We start from the raw sequence: 18,837 nt of genomic DNA on the forward strand, positions 1-18,837 counted from the left end.
TACTTTGAGGGCAGCTTGGGGCAGAAACATTTAGCATCTACTACACCTGCTGAGTAGGGCTCTTTCTACTACACACTAGGGTTGTGGGCTCTTTCTACTACACACTTCCAAATGCAGAGTGCTGCGTAGCCACATGCCCTACCTATACTGGCATTAAAGATTATTCATCTTCCATGCACAAACCTCCCTGCAATTCCCAGCCTAAACACATTCACAATTTTATACTAACACCATCCCTCAATGGAAAACACTATTTTCCTCCTCAGTGTTTCCTCCACTAAATACAATCACAGTCTCCTCTACCCTTTTGCTTTTGACAGTCTCTCTACCACTCAGCCTCCTTCATCCTCCTCTGTCCCACTCCCTTCTGAACATCTAGCAGAAAGAAAAGGGGGTTGCTAGGATTTTTTTTCCATACAACATCCTAGAGCACTTCTCAGGATTGCCTCTTACCTTCGGCTGACTCAGTTCAGCTACAGAGCTCTCAGCTGCACAGGGACACAACCAGGCTGGATAAGCAAAGGACAAATCCTGCCAACAGAGTTACAGCACGTTGAGCAGATCTCAGTAAAACATCCCCACCAACCAAGTTCAAAATACAGAGGAAAGGCAGAGCAGCACAATTACCTTTTGTGCAGGGAAAGCAAGATGCCTCCGAGGGCTTTAAGACTCCCAGCACTGCAAATGTGATGGAAAACAGCTGAGGAGGCACAGCCAGGTGCATGAACAACCCCACACTCAACTCTAAAAGGGACATGATTCTACTTTTCTTTTCTTACAAGGGTCCCTGGCCTTTCAATGAATGTTATTCAATGAAAGGAAGCATTTGCATAAGTTTGAATTTGCAGATCTGCTGGGTTATAGTAGTTAGAAAGGCCTGAAAGCACAGTAAAGATGATACAGGTTGCAGCCAGTTTTCTAGATTGCATTGTGCAGGGTTCATATAGGGCAAAGGAGAGAGGTCAGCATGCAAGGATTTATGGAGAAGAAAGCATGCAAACTTATTTAGCAGCTACAGTGATTCTTGACACTAACTTGTCTATTTACCTTCAACTTAAGGAAGTCAGCAATCTATGCTTACTGTCACTGCAGACATGAATGGGGGGGTTCCTAATTCTTTTAGGAACAACTTTAAGTAATTCTAAGTTTGTTTTAAAAGCAGAATAGGACAGTCAAAGGTGAGAAATAAGGAAAGTCTACAAGAGCTTGAAATTCAACACCTTAATCTTGGCTAGTTTCAAAAAGTTTTGACTGCTACACCCATGGCACTCAACCAGCCCATGCACTCTTTTACCAGAAAAGCTGCATTTTAGTCCCTCTTCTGATCTTGTCTTTTAAACATCGTCATTTTTCTAGCTATTCAGTACTAACCTCAGGCTCAGCCCCCAGTCTCACCTGAAACAAAAGCCAGCATGTTAGCATTAGTACAGTGCCCCAAGTGCGTGCTATTTAACCACGTGCACCTGGAACGCTCCATCCCCTGGCCAGCACAAATTCCGCACACTACAATCAACATTAAAATAAACCTACTGTTTTTTTTTTCCCCCTGAACTGAATCACATGCCAGATTTTCTAAAGAATTTCAACATTTTTATTTTGAAAAGTATTTACAGAAAGATAGTTCTTTTCCTCTCACACAGTTTACCAGATCAGCTCCTAACGTTACAGGTATTTCACACAACTGTTCCCCTATACCAGGATTTTTAATTCAGTTGTCCTTCTGTCTGTCTATCTTTTTCTATAATACAAGAAATTTTGGCTGATTTTTCCTCCATGATACAGAAGTATTATTTGAAGGAACTCTGCAGTGGAGTTGTTCTGGATTTACACCACTGTGAAGCAGGATCTGTCCCATTAATGCTGGGGAGCAAATACCACCCATTATCATTAAAATGGGGCAGACTAGAGTGAACCCAGTAGGGTATACTATGGGTCAATAAAGCATTTTAACAAGATCTCCTTATCTGTAAGGCCAGAAAGAAAGAAAAAACATCTACATAGGCTGAATCTGCAAATAATCCTTTCCCATTGATGTACAGTTACTGGAATTTTTTTGGTTAATTGATAAATTAGCTTCCTATTGGGATTTTCTGAGTGATTTCGGGGTAAAATAAATGTCTGGCAATGACTTAAGAGTTGATAATGTTCAGCTGACATGAAGGAGAAAAGTGCTACCTGAAAAAAAATTACAGTCATCATCACAGACTATATATCCTCATAAAGGAATCGGAGGATACTCTACAAACCTAGTCCAAATTAGTATTCATGCCGACACAGGGTGAAGTTGTATGTGTTGCACAGGCCCTTTTGCTTATTCCAGCCAGCTGGATACTCACTGTTGTACCATTTTGATTTTATGCTCCACATCTCAACACAAAAGGAGAGAATTTTTCAGTTGCTGGGAAAATGCTCAGGCTTTTATTACACAAGCAGCGTGAGGAAGGAAAGCAGTTTCAGTTTTAGTGGGAGAGAAGTGAACAATGATCTTAAACAGAAAGCAGCTGTGCTGGTGATGCCACAGCCTCATCATTGCCCCATGCAGCGCAGTGCCCTGGGAGTGCTCTGCAGTCAGGGCTTGAACTACTCCCAAATATTGCACTGCTGACATACCCACACCCGGCTGAGGATGGGAATGCTTTTTCTTTTGGACTCAGTAGTCCCAGATTCAATACATAATCCTATTTTTCTACAATTTTGCCTCTGTGTGACCTACATGAACAGTCCCACAGATGTGTTATGCTGCAGATACAACCACTGTGACTGGTTCCCCACCCGTGCTGCTTGTCGTTGTTGGCGCTTCCGTCAGCATGGGTTTGCATGGACCCGGGCCAAGCAGAAATCTCCCACCCCTGGGCCTACAAGCTAGAGGGACAGTTTTGCCCTGTCCTCACTAGTGGATGTCAGAGCATCCTTCTGAGTCCATTGGGAGGGTTAACAGCCTGAGGGAGCCTGGTTTCCAGACCTGCTCCAGAGGTTACTTTCCAAAATGCAGCTTCTGCTGATTCATCCCCTATCGACACTGCTGACTTCTTGTAAATGCCTGACCCAGGAACATAAATTACCATTAAGGCTGACAAGGATAGATCCTCCATGACAATAACTCACATGGCTGCTGTTTCCTAGCACAAAAGAACATCCCTTTTGCTTTGGCATAGTGAGTACATAATTTGTGATTATTAATGCGAGCATCTCTCATTGACATTAATGAGGCTGGTGCATTCTTGACATAGGAGGACAGCCATACTCACACCACGGGGCTCAGACACAGCGCAGTGATCATCATTCTCTGGGGGAAGAGTGATTTGTTGCAAAGGACTCATTTCTTAATGTCTTCATTCTCAGCACAAACCTCTAAACGGCATTACTCATCCCTCATGATACACAAGATATCCTAGAAAACGGCCACTATGGCTAGGCAGGGTGGAAATTATAAGGGCTATCAAATCAGTCCCGAGGCTTCAGGGCAGGAGCTGATCACCAGGTGGAAGCAGGAAGGAATCTTTCCTCAGCGATAGCATTACTGCAGAAAGCTATGGACTGGAGTGATCACAGAGCTGGGAAGGCAGGGAGGGAAATTGGTTTTCAAACATGCAGTGGGGCCATGGTTAAAAAGGAGCAATTGCACTGAATAGTTACAGGAGCCCCTTTGAAGACAAGCAAAGTGTGGCGTCTTCACCCTTCCTAGAGTAAATTTCCACAATGCTCCACCTATCATAAAGCAATCATATAATTCAAGGTTAATGCTTCAAGACATTCTTAAAGGTACAAACTTGTTATAATGCTACATTAATTACAGCTAAAATTATTCCCAGCATTTTTACATTAGCGCTGAAACATCTGTTTGCATCTGCAATGAGCCTCTCTCATCCCACAACAAATTGCATAATGTTTTCATTAGCACCATCTAGCAAATGACAAGACAATATTCCAGTAATGTTTCTCCCACTAACAGATGTGATCTTGTTGAAATCTCTCCCTTTGGTTCCCTTTACCTTCTTGCTCCCCTGGAATGAGAAGATTTAGAAAAAGGGGAGAATAAAACATTACAATAAAGGGGAAGTTAAGCAACCTCATTACAAAAAACCTAAAGCAGCAAATTATTTGAGGCTTGGAGAAAACCTCAAAGGGAGCCTGCATGTTATTTGCACTTGTTCTTGTAGATGTAATGACCAACAATGTGCCCGAACCCAAAAACTTTACTTTAAATGAGGTAAAGGTAGCTGTCACTTTTAAGTGAGATGACTGGCTGCTTTATGAAGCTGTTTGCTGTGTAGACTCAATCACATCTTGCCAAGTACATTTCTTCTTTCAGTCTGATTTCTAGGTTGAGGATGGGATCTCACAAATTTCTGTCTCAAGCCAGTCTTTGGTTGAACTGTTTAAGCCTTCAGTACCTCACCAGGATCTGCATCCAGACACATCACTCCATTGTCTCCGGATGTGGTGAGAGTGCTGCCCAGTGACCAGAAAGCTCTATAAATTCAAAGTATTTCAGGGCAAAAGAGATCCAACAACAAGCATACAGGATACTAACACACTTTGTTCACTGGATATCAAACAATTTCTCAGTAGGGGTCCTGACACAACCGAGCTCCTCACAGTCCCTCTGAAACTTCCAAGGTCTGGTACAACCCATGTTTCCCCACACAGACCATTTCTGAACCTTTCTTGTTTTGGGAGGGTCTCCTTAAAACCTTCTCAGTTTTTTTTGATAATGCTGCCACCCTGGGAGTTTTCATGCTACCTTGTGACGCAGCTGTCACTTGAGCCTGAACTCCACCAGCCTCCTCTGAAGTTTCTGTAGTGGCCCAGCATCCTGGCTCAGGTTTGGAGCCAGACGTCTAGCTTGCAAGTAGGGAAATGTGAACATGGGTGGAAGACACTGGCTCAACCTGTACCTTGTCCCTAAGGGCAGCATGATTGTCCTGATCACTGTCCTGCCTGAATATGCCTCACCCAAAGTATTCATCCTCCAAGAGTATCTCAGAGAGCCTGGTGAGCTCAGCCATGCTCCCATGTCCTCTTGTTCTGTCCCCATGCTGCCCAGCCCCCATGGCCTTTCATAAAAATGCTGCGCGTAGCAAAGGCACTTCAGGGGAAATGCAAGAGTGGATGAAAGGCAGGGAATGAAGGTGAACCCAAGCTTGTCTCTACTTGTGCATCATGGGGATGTAACAGGAGTAAACCACGGATGAACTAAGAGAGTACAGGTAGAAGTGCCTGAGGGCTGGGGCTGGGGTAGGCAGTGTCAGTGTAAGCACACACAGGCACTGCTGTCAAAAGCAGTAGGGAAATATTTCTTCAGACCAAGTCACTTTCTTACATTGTTTACAGCCTATTATCTATTAGTACCCAGAGTTATTGGAATAAATCTTGCAACCTGTTTTCAACAGAATTATGTCTGGTGTCTGGATCCTTCCTGTTGCTCTCTTCCTCCCTCCCTTATTAAGCAAAGGCAATTCATCTGCACAAGAAACTCCGATGATGGATGCAGTAAAGAGTAACTTTATGCCGCTGATCAGACATTTACAGCATTCCTAAAATTACAGCATAGCAGTTCCATAGCTGTAAGAAATCCTTTTTTATTCTTCTCACCTAGCCTGGAGTATATCCGGACTTCATTTTCTACAATCATAAGTGAGAAGAAAGTCAGATTTAGCACATGAAAGCAGCAATAAAGTGCAAGTCTCTCTTACTCTCCTCTCCCCATGTTTTGGTATTGTCCTTCAGGGATCACTCCTAAAAGATCTACCATCCCACCCTCTGTTTCTGATCAGAGTCTGAGCAAGGTTTCTTGGGTGAGTTAATGGTCCTGGTGAAGCCACTAATGGTCCACAGATTGCTGGACTGAGACTGAAGTGAACTTCTGTACTACAAAAATATACTCCAGCTCTTGCAAAGGTTGTCTACCCCAAAATATCCCAAATGTATGTTTTAGTGTACATGAAGTTGGGTTGAAAAATTATGAAACTGTTACAACAGTAAACACATAGTTCATTTTCATCTTTTCCTGGCTTTTTAGCCTTTAGAACTCTCTTTTAAAAACTTCTCTCCCCAATCTTGAAGGCTACAAAATGAACAAAAGCTTAAATTCTCCCTTAGTCAAGTGGGAAATTATAGAAAAATTACTCTTGCAATGGGCGGCAATACTATATTCTCACACACCATCAATAGCCATCTAGTAAACAATTCAGATCTCCAGCCAAAATTCTTCTTCCTTGCTTATGTTTATTTCTGGAAATTCCTTAAGCAAATAAAAATCAGCTCGGGTTGCCCACCCTGCACGTGCTGATCTGCTCTGTGGATGTGTCCTTGCTGCAGACCTTATTCAGAAGATGTCGCTACGACTCCTCACTCTCTGATCGCTTGATTGGAGCAACCTACTCTGTCTTCCTTTATAGTCCAGAATCCTCCAACCTCATGGCTCATGCAATGTATTATAACTGTGTTTCTACAGGACATGCTACTAAACATCATTGCAAAATTAAGCAGAAAACAACAGATTTGTGCCAGGCTTTGTATAAAGTTATTTGAACCATATTTGCATTATGGTTCAAAGACACCAACCAAATGAGAAAACTCTTGAAATAAGACTTGAAACAGATATGATAAACAAAAAATATAATTATTTCTGTTTCAAATCGGGCAATCGAGGCACAGCAGGGTTGAGAGTCATTGTTCTGAAAACCTGCAACAGATATAAGGTTTGAATCTGACACTGCTTTTCAGACATTACTTGGACTCTTTCTTACCCTTTTGGCTGATTATCTGCTCTCAGAGTGGTCTATACTCTGCTTCTGAATCAACGCTCATTGATTGTCTTTATTTTCTTTCCCTTTTCTTATAACCTAGGCATCTGATTGATTAACTATTCTTTATTTCATGAATGTTGCCAAACTTTCTATTCGTCTATAACTGTGTTCTTGTGTTTCTGGATCATTAAGCATGTAAATTAAATTCAATTGCAAATTGAATATATAATTGTGCATATGCAGGGTCTTGAAGAATAGGGGAGACTTTAATGAGAGAAAATATTCCCACATCTGTAATTCTGACCTACTCAGTCTTTCAGAAAGGAATTGCTCAACAGATTTGAAATTGCATAATTTCAAATCATTTTGGCAGCTTTTATAGTCAATTATTTTTCTCTCATTTAAGTTTTCCTGAAGAAGAAGGGCAACCCTTTCATCCCCTGTTTCTGGTTGGGAATGTGTCTATTGCTAGATTGGGATCCCTTTGACTTAAATTTAGATGTTTAAACTTAGGGATCTGAACTAAATAGATAATATACCTTGCTTTTCAGTGGAAAGAAATGCAGTTGTTTGGATCCTAGAGTCCAGGCAAGGATTGGGCATTGCCACTCCTGGTGCTGGACAGAGGGGCCCCTGCCACTGGAATACCTCAGTGTAGTGGCTTCACAGATGCCAGTTTTCCCTGAGAATCACTAGAAAAATCGGGACAGGTCAGACAATCCCGTTAACCTTTTCCTCTCTGATGTAGGATATCCTTTTTGACAGAATTGAAACCTATGTCCATTCATGGGGGTGGGAATGTCACAAAAACTCAGAAGGTCAACTTTTGTATTTCCTTTTCCTCAAACACAAAGGAAAAAAACCCATCCAGTTGCAAGGATTTTTCTGCCAGAATGAATTGGTTTTAATTTTGGATCATTCGTGATGCAACAACATAGGGCTTTGCCAAGGATGTTTCCTTGTCGGACCAGATTTACATACATTGCTCGTTTCTAACACCATACTTCACACATGGTTCCCTAAATATCAGCTGAACTCTCTGGGTATGGAAGTAAATGGGAAAATGAGATCATAGTCAGCTTCTTTGTGATTAGTGGTCAATAAGGGCTTTTGGCAAGGAAAGAGGTTTTATCCTTCTAACCTTCTGGATGCAATGTATCACTTGCCTTGTACACTTTTTGCATTATTGTTAGGCCATTTTAAATACCGAAGAGTAAGTTCAATAAAGCAGCAGTTACTTAAGAGGACCAACTTACTCCAGTGTCAAAGCCATAATCATCATTGCAAGTCTTCTAATAAACAAATAAATCCATCATGTCTTGGCCAAATTCCAGCCACGTTAATCATTCACAAGCCGAATAAATAACTTGCAATAATTAGTTTATAGCGTGACTTTTGCTACTTTTCCTTCTCAAGGGCTATTTGTGATGTGATATTGATTGTTTCATATACATTTATTATTCAATTCTATTCACTGCATTTACTAAAATATTTTATTTCTTGGTATGCGGTTTATGGTTGACTTGCAAGCAGGTAACCCTGAGGGTTTGAAATCCATGAGACTCTGATGCGCTGCTTTGTAGCAACTAGACAGAACTGCCCACAATATGGTTTCTGTGTCTTGGGGAAATAGAATGACAATCACCCTCATGGAAATTTTAATTTCATTTTAATAGCATGTGTAACTCTAAAATTTACTTTACTGAAAATTTTATGTCATTAAAACTTTATTGCCAGTAAAGCAGAATATGAACATGAAAGGTTCATAAGGATTGCTACAGTAATTGCATTTGTAAATTAAAGAACGATAACAGACATTTTTTAGTTTGCAACATTTGTCCAGTAATTATGCTGTACTTGCCTAAAATTACAATCTGCGAGACAGTGAGTGAAGTTATTCTTGACACCTTATCTAAACTTCATGTAATTCCTCAGTACTGTAGACATCTGCTCATTTCACTGCTGCATAGTGCTTCTTCGTTAACTGCCAAAAGATTTGTGGGCATGTGGTCTGCAAAGTGCTCTGGGGTTACTGGTATTTGTGAAAGGTAGCAGCAGCAGCAGCCACTTTCTACTCTTTTTCCTCAGAAGATTTTGAAATGAACATCATATTTGACTCTGTTCAGATTACTTTTCAAGGCAAAATACGCAAATAGCCTAGAATTAATCTGAACAGGGGATACGTATGTCTTCTTTTAAAGATAACAGTTCATTCAGCTTGCAAACACTCCATTTCCAGCTGTCTACTCTGAAGCATTAAAATCAACAGCCTTAATTATTTATTGTTCTCTGTACTAACTAATAACCTCTTAATTGTTTTTTGGATAGGATATTTTTAGAGGGAAACATTAAGTTTTCACACTCTGGCATTTTCCCAGCCTAGAAGATTAATGAGAGGCTCTTAATTTAGCCATAAACAACTGACTTTATTTAAAACATTCCAGTTTCTGATGTTCATTTGAATACTCTAATCTTCACATCCTGTCCTGACATACTGCCGCTTCTGGCTGTGAGACATTTACTCTATCTCCCTAGGGACATCCACGGTCCTACTGCAGGGATCTTGAGATCCCTGGATCTCAAGGTGAGTGGGGAGTTAGCCCGGGGTGCAGCGCTGAAGATGCCAACAGTGGGATTTGAGGAGTGTTGCCGTATTATTTGCTGCCTGTCCTCATTGCCTCGCGCTTCTTTAGCCCTTTGCTTTCCCCACCAGCTACCCCTTTGTCCAGCTCTGGCACCCTATGATCTACAAACACATCTTTAGGCTTGTTTCAGCAGCAGGAGGGTTTCAGGGACAGACCATGCCCATGGCTGCAAGGAGACCCAGGTGTGCCTGTGATCAAACAGCCCTGCAAGGCACCCTACATATATTAAATTACTTCTACACGCAGGCAGGAACTCCAGACATCAGCGTGAGACTTTCTAGTGAATGACAGGGGTATGTCAGCCCTGCTTTGGTCCCAGACTAGCTTAAAACCATATTGCCTTAGAGTGGCCTGTTTGAGTCCTACCCTGCAAGTGATAAAGGAAGAATATAGCTAGAGATACATACAAAATGGTTTCAGCTAAGCCTCAAAGCCAAGCAAAGCTCATCTGATTGTGCCATGTCTTCAGTCCCTGCTCTAGGATTGACTCCTCTTCTCACCTCCTCCCCCAAACCTTCCCAAGTTTCTCTGCCAGGTATTTTTGACTCTTGTATCTTATTTTAAAATGGCCAGCATCACCATCACTAAATGTAGCTTCTAATTTTCTTCTTCTAATCCCTCCTGGTACAGATTTTTTGCCCTCCAAAAGGGGAAAAAAAATCCCAAGTGAAGTCACTTTCCAGGGGCTGCAGAATAGCTGCTTTCCTGTCCAATGCCTTTTTCTTGGGGTTTTCTTTATTTAAAAATAAACAGGATGGTTTTGAAGTAGTCACCAGAAGGTGCCAACTGACAGAAATAAAACATCTTCAAGGGAATTGGTACCAACATTTCCCTGCAGAGATGCACTGCTCTGATGAGAGTTATAAGACATTTTTAAAGAACCAGCTCTTCATGGCTCTGTTGGTTCCAGCACTACACCTTCTCTCATCAGGTAGTGAGAAGGGTTTGGGAGGAATTCCCTACTTCTGTTGTATTCAGTGCCTATTCCCTTCCTTCAGAGCACAAAAATCAGACGGGACCGCTATGAAGACAGCAGATGAGAACTGCCTGCACTGTCCCTTCAGGCCTGCTTTATTCCTTTCCAGATAAATGTTGTCAGCTGCAACAATGTTCAATAGAAAAGAGAAGTGGTCAGTCAAGTGTAGAAGAGACAAGTAAGGACCTCTCAAGATATCACTAACCCATTTTTCTTTAGTAAGGAGCAGTTAAGATGAAATTCCTTGCCTTTACACTACATACTTCTAACAAAAAAAAGGTATTAAAATATTAATTTAGTACTAGATGCAAGGTCTGGATTAAGGTCTCAGGAGAATAAGGCCTTGTCCTTACCCCAAACACCAATGTGATCCACTAAAACATGGAGAAAACCCCATTCCACTGCTTCTACAGGGTGTATCAGTCCTGTCCTGGGCTGACCTTCGTTGAAGGTTAAAGCAGCCCTTATCTTCACAGCACTGCTGATCCTAAGCCTGGGCAGGAGTGTCACACCACTGATTAATTAAACCAGTTTCCCATATGACAGCTAGTGGAATGTCTTTCCTGTCAGCATACCTATGTCCATGCTAGGTTTTGGCTGACATTTTGGTATCAGATAGAGCATGTGGGTTTTTTTAATGTCCTTAACTGATAGTGCTAGACTGGCAAAACGTGGCCACCAGGTACTACCTGGTACTATTCATCTACTACACCCAGGTATCATCCATCTATCCTGGGTGTTGCATGCTTGAGGTGCTGAGATGGACTCTCCGTTACAGAGCTACTTACCTCTCAGCCACCCACGCTCCCACACAAACAAGGAGGAAGCTGAAATTTCTTTTTTTGCAAGCACATGGCAGAATCAGAGCAAAAAAAGGTCTTTCTTTAAAAACCATTTGATAGGGGTCATTCCATCAACACACTAAAATATTAAGCCAGACAGAAGCAAAATCAGGAGGAAGCTTCTTCACCTAGAGGCAATGATTGGAAGCGCAATTCAGAGGCAGAGTGAAAGGCTATGTTCAAGACTGGTTATTTCCCTCACACACACACATTTATAACTCCCTTGGTGCTTTCTAAGAATAAAGTGGTTGTGAATAAGAAAATCCTTGCTAAGACTTTGACTCCTTGTTGGATTTCCACATTGCACATGGGGACTATGACTACAAACCCAGTGTTCCCAAAGAGGGTCGGAGGTGTTCATCTCTCCACGTAGGCACCGGAGAAGAAGGTGACACATTGTCTATATATGGAAAATTTCCATGCGGGGAAAAATGGTGTATTTGCAAGCACAGTTGGATGCTGGGAGACAGATACAGGGAACCAGTGTAGCCCTGACTCAAGGGTCAAAGCAAGGTGGAGAGAGACCAAAGCATACATCCTGGTGTGTTTTTATAGAGGAGGAATGAGTCGGTTTTGACAGGTGCCATGACAGTTGCAAAGTCCAAGAACCAAGTAAAACCCAAAGAAAGGGTGGAAGTTTTTAATAATAAGAAGTCCTGGTTCTAACGGTTGCTGTAAACTTGTTCATTGAAAGGCTTGTCAAGCACTAGAACAGGCTGCCCAGGGAAGTGGTTGAGTCACCATCCCTGGAGGTTTTAAAAAGACGTGTAGACATGGCACCTAGGGACATGGTTTAGTGGTGGAATTCGTAGTGTTAGGTTAATGGTTGAACTTGATGATTTTAAGGGTCTTTTCCAACCTAAATGATTCTATGATTCTGATTTTAGAAAGCATAAACCTTCTTACCTCAGGATTTACACCATCATTGGGATGACACCTTCTGAGAAGTACATGCTATCTCGTATCAGAGGGTCATGAACCCTTCTCAGATGTGTAAATCAGTGCCAAACTGTCAGCTTGTTGTGACTTCTATGATAGCCCTCCCCCATGGAGTCATGCTGTCTTCACATGAGCCACGCCAGCCCCCATCTGCTTCAATGCCATTCTCACAAGGTGATCCTCCCTCGCCCAAATGTGATGCCACAACACAATCCTCTTTTAATGGTATTCCAAATCAGCTGCCAGCTCCCCCCGAGTCTCCCTGGAAGTCACAAATCTGATCGCTTGTCCGGCTGATTTGTAAGTCAATGCAAAGCTTCTACCTCAGAAGGACAAAATAAGGAAATCCGTATTCCCTCCTCTGCCTTTCCCCCCACCGCATTCATCAAGCTGGTTTTCATGGGGTTTGTGACAAGTGAAGCAGGCATTTAAGCATCATGTTACAGACGCTCTGAAATAGAAGAGCAAAGGTCCCAGGTCCCTTCCAGGCATTGCTGGCTAACAAGCTTTCCTCAAGGTGTGGAGAATAGGGCAATCTGATTAACTTCAGGTAATGAAGTGACACATTCATCCTCTATCCATCTATTCTCGCAACCTTTAAGATGAATAATAAATAAAAACCAAAGGAAGACTTTGTAGGCTTTGCTGGCAAATGTTTCCCCCTCAGCTAATGGCAATATATCTTTACACCTGCTCAGTCAATTTTTAATCAAAAGTAAAAATACCTTCTTTGACTTTTTGTTCAGAATATCAAAGTCAATTTTCAAAGGTCTTAATATCAGTTAAGCACCCAGACTCTGCTGAAAATTCATGTACATTACCTACTGAATTGCTTCTATGTATGTCTTCAAAAATCTCTTCATACACCCAGAGATATAGTGTATGATGTAGTGAATTAGCTGGATATAAGCAGGATAGTTCAGTGCTTCACCAGGGCTCATTTATCCTGTTTAGAAATCTGCTTGCCTGCTTCTGGTATTCCACCTAGTTTGGATATGATATTATTCACTGAAAATACGCCCTGCAGATAACAGGAAACACACACAAAGCAATTTCACTATAATTGATTCTTCTGTCAAAATGATATAAAAACAGAGTAACTTCATAACCATCTGTAGAGCAAATCCATACTTAGTCACTAAGATCAGAATTAGATCTCTTGAGTTATTGAAGATTTATGCTAATATATATGAAAAATCAGAATCCAAAGAGCAGAATATGTGTCTACTCATGAATGCAGATTGATTATGCGCATACACACATTACGTCTTACATATTAATCACTGAAGGTATCACTGTGTGCAATGGGCTGTTCCACAGGACAGCCAATGCCTATATTCCATCACAAAGATGCTCCAGTAATTATGTTTCAGGTGTGAGTTCACCTCACATCATAGACAGGCATGACAGCATATCTGGATATACTTTCTCCATCGTGCATGGACACTAGTGACATGGCCTGCCTCAGAGGCTGCTGTTCTGCGAGGTGAAAGAAATTCTGGAAAACTCTTTCAGCTCTGCTTTTTTTTTTTTTTTTTTAATTTTTAAGATCCAGTCCCTTAAATATGGATCAGGAATCTCCTGTCTGACTTCACTTAAGGTAGAATCTTCACTATAACCAGTAACCCAACCGAGTAAATGATTCCCAGCAGCAACAAAGCGTTGCCAATTTTCTTTCTCTGAGTCTGATTGTTTGGGTTTTTTAGTGAAAGGTATTTAGAATTGACCACAAATTCTGGGCAATCAGGCCTTGCTCTCAGAAGCTCTTTCATCCATCATTCATGTTTATCAAGAGGCCATTATTTAATTTCTTGAAAAGAATTTAGGGGAACATTTTTAGGAGAAAAATGTTACTTATATGCTTACTTTTATTCATTAAGCCACCAGTACACAACAGTCATGCTGGCTGTACCGAACATGTAAACCTGAACTTTTCAGAGCTTGGGGTTTAGAGGTTTTCTAGCAGGTCTCCTACAATTCTAAGCCAGTTTTTCTAAACTTCCATTTTGATCACTCTGTATGAGAAGTTTCCAAATTCTTTACAACTGTAAACTCCTAAAAATGTTCAGATGGAAATGTGTCCCCCTGGGGTCACAAATTTCAGTCTAGAGATGGGAAGCTTTTGTTTTTCCAAGTTATTTTCCACGGGCTTGTAAAACCTGATCCTTAGATCGATGGGGTTCCATGGACCACAGCTTGAAAACCTCCAAAGTAATTCACATAAAGATTACTCTTTCGTGGCTTGTGGGAACAGGTGGAAGTAGGCTCAGTAAATTACATTCTTACTGTAAAACTGTTTAAATGATACACAGGATCATAAAAAATGTCAGGACTGCAAATCCATAGAAAAGGCAACAGAGATCAAACTTGTGCCAGTTAACAGACTAATGTCTCAGCCTTGCAGTTATTCCTGCAGGAAACTGAAGGGTCAGGATTTCCTTGGCACCTTCAGGACATCATTGTAAGGTGTCCTCAGGAAGGAAAATGTTATATCCCTGAAAGAATATTCACATAGGAATATTGTTACAAATATGACTTCCATGCAGTGAAAATTTAGAAATACCTAGAACTGGCTCAAAGGGGAACTAAATGGGAAATTCCAGAAGGAAAACATCCCTCCTCCACTAAAAATTTTAAATTTCAACTGTTTAAAAGATGCTGATTTTGACCATCTCTATGGTTGCTTGAAAAAAGATATTTCCATCAAAATGTCAAGAAAAACACTCCTTAAAATTCTAAAATTTCAGAGATCGTGAAATATGGGAAAGAAAAAAACAAACATACGAAGCCTGTTGTCCCATCCTGCTTGTCACTGATGAGCCATATCACCCTGTCAGGAGAAAGGTAACAAACTAGTGATGTCCAAAAGGCATAAAAAGCACACCTGAAACTAGCAGAAATTTCCTTTTCTCAGAACTCAATAGCACCAGTGTCACCTTCTGGTTGGATTACCTGGGTCCTACTCCCAGCTCAGAAAACCATCAGCTGGATGACATGGAGCAAGCCACTTCCTATGCCATAGCTCCCCACCCAGGTCCCCAGGATGACACCACTTCCCAGCCTCTCCAGGAAGGTGTGGGAAGGATAAACACAGGATGACTTTTGAGGTCCTCAGGGCCTACAGTTAGTGGGGTCATGCAAGTTAAATTAATAAACTAGCCCAGTTTCTCCAAAATATCATGGTATATATATTGCAGCCCCACATTTTCATGTCTCTTGTGTTCCCTCACAGCCTAACCCCACTCTTAACCACATCTTAGAATCACAAAATCATAGAATAGTTTGGGTTGGAAGGGACCTCTAAAGGTCATCTAGTCCAACCCCCCTGCTGTGGGCAGGGACATCTTCAACTAGATCAGGTTGCTCAGAGCCCTGTCCAACCCGACCTTCAATGTTTCCAGGGATGGGGCATCCACCACCTCTCTGGGCAACCTGTGCCAGTGTTTCACCACCCGCAGCGTAAAAAATTTCTTCCTTAGATCTAGTCTAAATCTACCCCCCTTTAGTTTAAAGCCATTCCCCCTTGTCCTGTTGCAACAGGCCTTGCTAAAAAGTTTGCTGCCAAGTTTGCTTCCCAAGAACAAGTTCTCCTGCAAGCACTCAAGCTTAGCTTGGGATGGTTCTCACGGCTCCTTCTCAAGGAGTCCTCACAACTCTGGGGCTTCCCCATTCATCGCTGAAGGATGACACATCTCTGAAGGAAAAGCCCAACATGTCTGGGATACACACCTAACAGCTTTGAAAGCCTTCTCTGGTTTCCTCTATCCCTGGTCATTATTTGGAACACATCATTTGTTCCCTTTCAGAATTAAACTATGTTAATCTGTCTGTCATCTCCCATCCTGTCCTGTGTTGTATCTCCTTTTCAACAATTCCTTTAATCAATATTCCCTCCAGACACACTAAGTGCAGTTCTTTTTATAAATAAATCGGTTGCTCTCACCCCGGAGATCTGACATTCAGACAAACTAAACGTCCCTTTTCATCTAAATAATTTAAGGGATCTGCATCCCTTATCAAAGACTAATATATCCGGCACTGCCAACAAGACACCTTCATAGCTCTTCAGTGCATATTTAAAGTACATTCCCTGCTTGGCAGAAGCGCTCTCTCAAGAGCCATGGAGACTCAAAGATCTCTCCACAAAGTCATTGCACTATAAACAATACCAGCACAAGACTCCCAGGCCAGAAGTAGCTGTTGTGATCACCTGCCCCAACCTGCAGCCCAACAAAAAGGGAAAATAACCCAAAATACCCATGACCAGCCAGTGTCTCATAACTGAGCTCATGTAAAACTTCTGAGACTTAAGACTCCCCTCATCTTCAGATAAATTTTGAATTCTCCTCCCTGATGAGCTTACATTTTTCATTTAACCAGGAATTTATGTCTTCAGCTTCCAGTCACCAAATATTACATCTGCTCAGTTAGTGATACCTTTGTTCTCAGAAACTCTCTTTCCCATTTCAACTCTGAGAACGTCACCTCTGACCTCTTTTTTTGAAAAGTTTAAGCTTGAGGCAGGTTTTTCTTGCTTGTATTTCTGTACAAGCTATCTTTGGAATAGTGTTTCTAAATGCTGGATATCAGAGTGAGAACAAACTCCACCTACACAGACACTCCCCACAGAGCTTTTCTGATGTCTTTTCCCCTCTCCTGCAAATGTCACCTCCAGGGCACAGCCCTCTGATCCTCCGTCCCTTTCTCCGGTTATGGATGGACACCAGCTCTGCATGGCTGCTGCGTCAGGGAAAGCTAAGATCTGCAACAGCTTCTGAGGGCAAACTTTGAGGCTGGTCCATTGAGGATAGGAAAAAAAGACAAAACTTATGACCCAGACAGCAGACTTTAGATTTGAACTTTGCAGGCTGGATTGATGTCCATGGCCTCATCTTCAAGGTAAGGTTTCCAGGAAGGAGAACCCATTAATGCTGATCAGAGCTGTTTTCTGTACACAGTGCTACTAGGGAAGAAAAATGAAACCATTTTTCCTTTTAGATGCCGGTATCCAGGGTAATACCTCTTACTTACAAAAACAACTTACAAAGTGCTGGGAAAATCTTCCTGTCTCCTCATCGCTCCCCCTGCCTGGGTGCACCACACCTGCTGTAAGAGTATTGAAAAAGGTAACCGCAAAACACTATCCACTCTTCAACAACAACCAATATAATCGTTGAGGAAGGTAGTCAGTACCAATAACTTCAGAAGAAACTTCAGGAGACATTGATGGAATGAACTGTACAGAAAGAAAGCTGCTTCTTCATACCTACTACATGATTTGCTGAAGCCCTGGAGCAAAAGTGTTTGTTTTCTTCCAGAACTACAGAGCTGAAGGCAAGTACTTTCCAGAGACAGAACAGCTGAACCAGACAAATGAGAAAATTTTGCTGCATCTTCAGCTCCCTTGGTCATCCTGCCCCATCAAATATGAAGCCTTTTACTTCGTATTTCTTCAACTGAAACTGAAGCTCTCACAAGCCAAGTCTTGGAAATAGAGACAGGAGGACAAATCACCCCACTAGATGCAACTTGCATCCTTCTCTCTGCTAGGAACTGGGGCCAGAGAACGGCTGATGATTCTGACATGTGGAGACATGTTTTTTTATGAAATTACCTGCTCTTAATTGAGAGGGAGACCTTCCGTCATGACCAGGCAGTGCAAGGACTGTACAACTAATTTCAATCCGTTACTGTTAGTGAAGGAGAACTGTTGCCATCTAAACTAATAAGGGTATTTTTCACTGTGTCATTTATATAGTAGAAGGAATTGTAAAATAGCTCCATGACAGATAGCTGTACTGCTGGAGTTTCCTTAGTTTGTCATTGCACACAAAAGGATCTCAGCCACCATAAAATTAAATTTCTCCACATTGCAATTGTTCAGCAATGAGACAAACCAAATTTTCTGCTAATTGAATGCGCTGAGCTACTTATGTATTCATAGTGAGCTGGTGTTTTCAGCACCACCACGCTCCAGTTCTGCCAGAGCCTTCCGAACAGCAGCGTCGAACAAGCAGAGCTGGCGTGGGGCTGGCACAGCCACCGAGTCACCCACAGAGACTTTGGCATGCGTGGGGAGCCCAAGGTGCCACCTTGGTGGTGGTAGGGACATGGGTCTGCTTCCCCTCCTTGGGAAGCACAGGTGTGCTGTCCAGCCCCAGCCTGTTCTCTCGGGCGTGTTTTCTGGAGACTGCCCTTCCTGCTTTGCAGAAATAAGACTAGATGGCCTAAGGCAGTCCCTGATTCCTGCAGTTCATCAGTGGCTTAAGCTTACTTTGTCCTAGCTCATTAGCCTCCTGCACTTCAGTGCATAACTCTTCAGAAACCTCTAACATACTTGGAGGTCTCTAAACACAACTCCCCATTACCTGGCACAAAAAGATGCCCTGATTCAAGGTAAGACACCCATGAATACCTGTGCTCTGGTTTCCTTGCTACAGTGGGGATGCTCTCTGGGTTGATGTGAGCATCCCGCACAGCACCAGGATCTTCTCCCGCCAGTCAGAGTCATGAAGCAAACACCCCCTAAATGCCAAATCTCAGCATCTCTCTCTACATGCTTGATTAGATTTTTCCAATGTTTGACAGCCTCTGATATTAACCCCAGACACCCTTGCTTTGAAATCATATCCCTTTCCTCAAGTCCTGTGACCTATGTTTGTCCGAGTTTCCTAGATCTGTGT

The sequence above is a fragment of the Pygoscelis adeliae genome, unplaced genomic scaffold (assembly GCF_000699105.1).
Source record: "Pygoscelis adeliae isolate BGI_AS28 unplaced genomic scaffold, ASM69910v1 Scaffold161, whole genome shotgun sequence".
Taxonomy (NCBI): domain Eukaryota; kingdom Metazoa; phylum Chordata; class Aves; order Sphenisciformes; family Spheniscidae; genus Pygoscelis; species Pygoscelis adeliae.